A 7033-nucleotide genomic window follows, 5' to 3' on the forward strand; every position below is an offset into this window, starting at 1 on the left:
AAATAAGCCATCTTTATTATAAATGCGATAGCAACACGAAACGAAACAAAACACTTTCCAAACTACAAAACAAGAAAACGACGTTGACGAAACCTGAACATAAACTTACATAACTAAACATAAACTTACGTACAGGAAACAGACGACATCGAAAACGAAACGAAACAAACAAACGCTACAGTCCCATGTGGTACGAACATACATACAGACACAGGAGACAATCACCCACAAACAAACAGTGAGAATGCCCTACCTAAATATGACTCTTGATTAGAGGAAAACGCAAACCACCTGCCTCTAATCAAGAGCCATACCAGGCAAACCAAAACCAACATAGAAACAAATAACATAGACTGCCCACCCAAAACTAACGCCCTGACCATAAACACATAAAAACAACATAAAACAGGTCAGGACTGTTACAGTATGCTAAGCAGCCTGGTTTACCGTTTGTTTTTTATAGTATGCTAAGCAGCCTGGTTTACTGTTTGTTTTTTATAGTATGCTAAGCAGCCTGGTTTACAGTTTGTTGTTTATAGTATGCTAAGCAGCCTGGTTTACTGTGGTTTTTATAGTATGATAAGCAGCCTGTTAGAAGGTCTATGAGAGGGCTATGTGCCTGCAGAAACAGTCATGTATGCTTTATTACAGAATAGTGTACGTCAACAGGAAGAATAAAGCAATATCACAATACGCCATGATCATATCGATATCAAACAATAGCAATATTATATATAATCATCTATATTAGTGCCCACCACTATATGAAATAAATAAGACATTTATATTTAAATAAATACTGAACAAAAATATAAACGCAATGTAAAGTGTATGTAGTGTATGTAAAGTGTTGGTCCCATGATTCATGAGCTGAAATAAAAGATCCCAGAAATTTTCCAAGCTTACTTCTCTCAAATTTGTTTACATTCATTAGTGAGCATTTCTCCTTTGCCAAAATAATCCATCCACCTGACAGGTGTGGCATAACAAGAACCTGATTAAACATGATCATTACACAGGTGCACCTTGTGCTGGGGACAATAAAAGGCCACTCTAAAATGTGCACTTTTGTCAAACATGTCTCAAGTTTTGAGGGAGCGGGCAATTGGCATGCTGACTGCAGGAATGTCCACCAGTTGTTTCCAGAGAATTTAATGTTAATTTCTCTACCATAAGCCAATGTTGTTTTAGAGAAGTACGTCTAACCGGCCTCATGACCACAAACCACGTGTAACCACGCTAGCCCAGTACCTCCACATCCGGCACCTTAACCTGCGGGATCGTCTGACACCAGCCTCCCGGATAGCTGATGAAACTGAGTATTTCTGTCTGTAATAAAGCCCTTTTGTGGGGAAAAACTCATTCTGATTGGCTGGCCTGGGAGGGCATAGGCCCACCCACTGGGGAACCAGGCCTACCCATGGCTGCGCTCCTGCCCAGTCATGTGAAATCCATAGATTAGGGCCTAATTTATTTATTTCAATTGACTGATTTCCATATGAACTTTAACTCAGTAAAATCGTTGAAATTGTTGCATGTTGCGTTTATATTTTTGTTCAGTATAATTTAATTATCAAGCATATATCTTCATTTCATCAGTCTGCTGTATCATTCAAGCTTAACATTTTAACTTCTTTCCACAAAGTAATTTCCTCTCTGATAACTAATGTAAAACATAGTCTTGGATGTCATTGTGAAAACGTGTATTTATACTGCCCTCTCAGAAGACTGCTTTAGAGAACAAGCACACAATCACCAACTGCTACTGGTTTCTAAAAGGCCGAGGCTGCGGATCCGACCTTTCTGGACCCCGCTTTTCAGTGGTACAAAATAGGCCGTAAGAACTCTTTAAAATACCTACCACTTCTTTCTGAAAGGACCCTCTCCTATTCCTCACGAGTCTGAACACTTTCCGAATGCACTGTATGTCCAATATGAAAGAACTGTTGGATTTAAGATGATTTGCCACTTTTAAGGGCCGCACAATGAGAAGCCACGGTCCTCTGGGTGTAAACTCGGTGGATTTGGAAACTAAAAGTTTTCCAGACTAGAATGGACCCCCCTTTTACCGTGACAAAAAGTACAGAACATAGTGTACGGTGCAATATATATATATATGTCCAATATACATTTTAGGGCAGATTTAAACTGATTGTACAAGATGGGTTGCAAGATGACCCTTTTACCGTGACAAAAAGTACAGAACATAGTGTACGGTGCAATATATATATATATGTCCAATATACATTTTAGGGGAGATTTAAACTGATTGTACAAGATGGGTTGCAAGATGAGCAGTGACTCTCCTCGGTGTGGAAACTCTGGATTTGGAACATAGAATAGCTCCTGAGTAGAATGGACCCCACTAGCTCCTGAGCAGAGTGGACCCCACTAGCTCCTGAGCAGAGTGGACCCCACTAGCTCCTGAGCAGAATGGACCCCACTAGCTCCTGAGCAGAATAGACCCCACTAGCTCCTGAGCAGAATAGACCCCACTAGCTCCTGAGCAGAATGGACCCCACTAGCTCCTGAGCAGAATGGACCCCACTAGCTCCTGAGCAGAATGGACCCCACTAGCTCCTGAGCAGAATGGACCCCACTAGCTCCTGAGCAGAATGGACCCCACTAGCTCCTGAGTAGAATGGACCCCACTAGCTCCTGAGCAGAATGGACCCCACTAGCTCCTGAGCAGAATGGACCCCACTAGCTCCTGAGTAGAATGGACCCCACTAGCTCCTGAGCAGAATGGACCCCACTAGCTCCTGAGCAGAATGGACCCCACTAGCTCCTGAGCAGAATGGACCCCACTAGCTCCTGAGTAGAATGGACCCCACTAGCTCCTGAGTAGAATGGACCCCACTAGCTTCTGAGTAGAATGGACCCCACTAGCTCCTGATTAGAATGGACCCCACTAGCTCCTGAGTAGAATGGACCCCACTAGCTCCTGAGTAGAATGGACCCCACTAGCTCCTGAGCAAAATGGACCCCACTAGCTCCTGAGCAGAATGGACCCCACTAGCTCCTGAGTAGAATGGACCCCACTAGCGCCTGAGTAGAATGGACCCCACTAGCGCCTGAGTAGAATGGACCCCACTAGCTCCTGAGTAGAATGGACCCCACTAGCTCCTGAGTAGAATGGACCCCACTAGCTCCTGAGCAAAATGGACCCCACTAGCTCCTGAGCAAAATGGACCCCACTAGCTCCTGAGCAGAATGGACCCCACTAGCTCCTGAGTAGAATGGACCCCACTAGCGCCTGAGTAGAATGGACCCCACTAGCGCCTGAGTAGAATGGACCCCACTAGCTCCTGAGTAGAATGGACCCCACTAGCTCTTGAGTAGAATGGACCCCACTAGCTCCTGAGTAGAATGGACCCCACTAGCTCCTGAGCAGAATGGACCCCACTAGCTCCTGAGCAGAATGGACCCCACTAGCTCCTGAGTAGAATGGACCCCACTAGCTCCTGAGTAGAATGGACCCCACTAGCTTCTGAGTAGAATGGACCCCACTAGCTCCTGAGTAGAATGGACCCCACTAGCTCCTGAGTAGAATGGACCCCACTAGCTCCTGAGCAGAATAGACCCCACTAGCTCCTGAGCAGAATGGACCCCACTAGCTCCTGAGCAGAATGGACCCCACTAGCTCCTGAGCAGAGTGGACCCCACTAGCTCCTGAGCAGAGTGGACCCCACTAGCTCCTGAGCAGAGTGGACCCCACTAGCTCCTGAGCAGAATGGACCCCACTAGCTCCTGAGCAGAATAGACCCCACTAGCTCCTGAGTAAAATGGACCCCACTAGCTCCTGAGCAGAATGGACCCCACTAGCTCCTGAGTAGAATGGACCCCACTAGCTCCTGAGTAGAATGGACCCCACTAGCGCCTGAGTAGAATGGACCCCACTAGCGCCTGAGCAGACTGGACCCCACTAGCTCCTGAGCAGAATGGACCCCACTAGCTCCTGAGCAGAATGGACCCCACTAGCTCCTGAGCAGAATGGACCCCACTAGCTCCTGAGCAGAATGGACCCCACTAGCTCCTGATTAGAATGGACCCCACTAGCTCCTGAGCAGAATGGACCCCACTAGCTCCTGAGCAGAATGGACCCCACTAGCTCCTGATTAGAATGGACCCCACTAGCTCCTGAGCAGAATGGATCCCACTAGCTCCTGAGCAGAATGGACCCCACTAGCTCCTGAGCAGAATGGACCCCACTTTCACTGCGACAGCAGAGGCAATTATGTACAGTGCAATAAATGAAGCGTATACACACAAAAAATATTGACCATTTAGGCTTGAAAAAGTGTATACATGAATTACATATCTAAAAGAGATTGAATTATTCTTTGTATGGTAACGAGTATAAAATATACAGATAATTTTGCAAAATTTCTCCCCTAAGGATTCATTTACAAACAGGAGTTGGGTAAATTACCTTCTAAATGCAATCTGTTACAGTTACTAATTACCTGTCCAAAATGTTCATCAGTAATGTAACGTTTGGATTACTCAAACTCTGTAAAATAAATCAGATTATTTTGTTACTTTTAGATTACAGAAGACGAAAAGGAATACTACCAATTGAAAGATCAATCAATAGAGTTTATATGCACTACATTGACAAAAGTATGTGGACACCTGCTCGTCGAACGTCTCATTCCCGAAATCATGAGTATTAATATGGAGTTGGTCTCCCCCTTTGCTGCTATAACAGCCTCCACTCTTCTGGGAAGGCTTTCCACTAGATGTTGGAACATTGCTGCTATAACAGCCTCCACTCTTCTGGGAAGGCTTTCCACTAGATGTTGGAACATTGCTGCTATAACAGCCTCCACTCTTCTGGGAAGGCTTTCCGCTAGATGTTGGAACATTGCTGCTATAACAGCCTCCACTCTTCTGGGAAGGCTTTCCACTAGATGTTGGAACATTGCTGCTGTAACAGCCTCCACTCTTCTGGGAAGGCTTTCCACTAGATGTTGGAACATTGCTGCTATAACAGCCTCCACTCTTCTGGGAAGGCTTTCCACTAGATGTTGGAACATTGCTGCGGGGACTTGCTTCCATTCAGCCACAAGAGCATTCGGCAGGTCGGGCACTGATTTTGGGCAATTAGGCCTGGCTCGCAGTCGGCGTTCCAATTCATCCCAAAAGTGTTAGATGGGGTTGAGGTCAGGGCTCTGTGCAGGCCAGTCAAGTTCTTCCACACCGATCTCAACAAACCATTTCTGTATGACCTCGCTTTGTGCACGGGGACATTGTCATGCTGAAACTGGAAAGGGTCTTCCGAACGGTTGCCACAAAGTTGGAAGCACAGACTCATCTAGAATGTCATTGTATGCGGTAGCGGAAAGATTTCCCTTCACTGGAACTAAGGGGCCCGAACCATGAAAAACAGCCCCAGACATTTATTCGTCCTCCACCAAACTTTACAGTTGGCACTATGCATTCGGGCAGGTAGCGTTCTCCTGGCATCCACCAAACCCATATTCGTCCGTCGGACTGCCAGATGGTGAAGCGTCATTCATCATTCCAGAGAGCGCGTTTCCACTGCTCCAGATTCCAATGGCGGCAAGCTTTACACCACTCCAGCCGACGCTTGGCATTGCGCATGGTGATTTTAGGCTTGTGTGCAGCTGCTCGGCCACGGAAACCCATTTCATGAAGCTCCTGATGAACAGTTCTTGTGCTGACGTTACTTCCAGAGGCAGTTTGGAACTCGGTTGTGAGTGTTGCAGCCGGGGACAGGCGGTTTTTACGTGCTTCGCGCTTCAACACTTGGCGGTCCCGTTCTGTGAGCTTCTGTGTCCTACCACTTCGTGGCTGAGCCGCTGTTGCTCCTTGATGTTTCCACTTCACAATAACAGCACCTACCCTTGACCGGGGAAGCTCTAGCAGGGTAGAAATTTGACTAACTGACTTGTTGGAAAGGTGACATCCTATGACGGTGCCACGTTGAAAGTCACTGAGCTCTTCAGTAAGGCCATTCTACTGCCAATGTTTGTCTATGGAGATTGTGTGGCTGTGTTCTCGATTTCATACACCTGTCAGCAACGGGTGTGGCTGAAATAGCCAAAATCCACTAATTTGAAGGGATGTCCACACAAATACACCTGTACATTTGTGAACAGCCACAATCTGTAAAAGCGAGAATAATTGAGAGCATGAGATCCACATCACTGCCATGTAGATATCAATAACATGTCTAAAAGTGATACTTGCGTGTCGGCCGTGTCCTCCTTACCGCCAAGCATTTATTCAAGTTTGTTGTATAATCTTTAGATGAAGACAGAAGTCGCATAATTTAAAGACATAGCTTGCACTATAGCCCAAAAGAATTTGGCGTCACCATCTCTGATTTATGGTCGGGAATCACTCGGAAACAAACGTAAAACTTTGACAGTGGAGAAAACAAAAGTAATCAAAGTAGCAATGTAGTTGTTCAAAAGTATTGGTCATCTGATTACAATAGTTGTCTGGTACCGTTAAACCGTTAATCCCCAACCCTGTTTACAGGACGGGACTCTTATTCTGAAAATCCGCGACCAGGAAGTGCTTAGTTATTCTTGTCTCCTTCATAACGGTCACAAGTTTGTGTCAACTTTCTGTGGCCACCCCAAAACAACGGCCTACCCCGGCCAAACCCTCCCCTAACCCGGATGACCGTGGGCTAATTGTGCGCCACCCTCTGGGACTCTCGATCACAGCCGTTTGTGATATAGCCCGGGATCGAACCAGGGTCTGTAGTGACTCCTCTAGCACTGAGATGCAGTGCCTTAGACCGCTGAACCAGGGTCTGTAGTGACGCCTCTAGCACTGAGATGCAGTGCCTTAGACCACTGCGCCACTCGGGAGCCCAACCATAAGGCCTAAAATGTAACCAGATTTTCACAAACATTTCAATCTGACCGATGTGTATTGCCATTGTTGATCTTACGATTAGTATTTCCTCTGCAAACCAGCAGAAAGTACAGGGTAAAACCCGTTTAATGTAAAGTGAATCAATCCAACCATCTTTTACTCAAACTGACGACAGTAG

The sequence above is a fragment of the Salvelinus fontinalis genome, chromosome 21, assembly GCF_029448725.1.
Source record: "Salvelinus fontinalis isolate EN_2023a chromosome 21, ASM2944872v1, whole genome shotgun sequence".
In the NCBI taxonomy this organism is placed as follows: Eukaryota; Metazoa; Chordata; class Actinopteri; order Salmoniformes; family Salmonidae; genus Salvelinus; species Salvelinus fontinalis.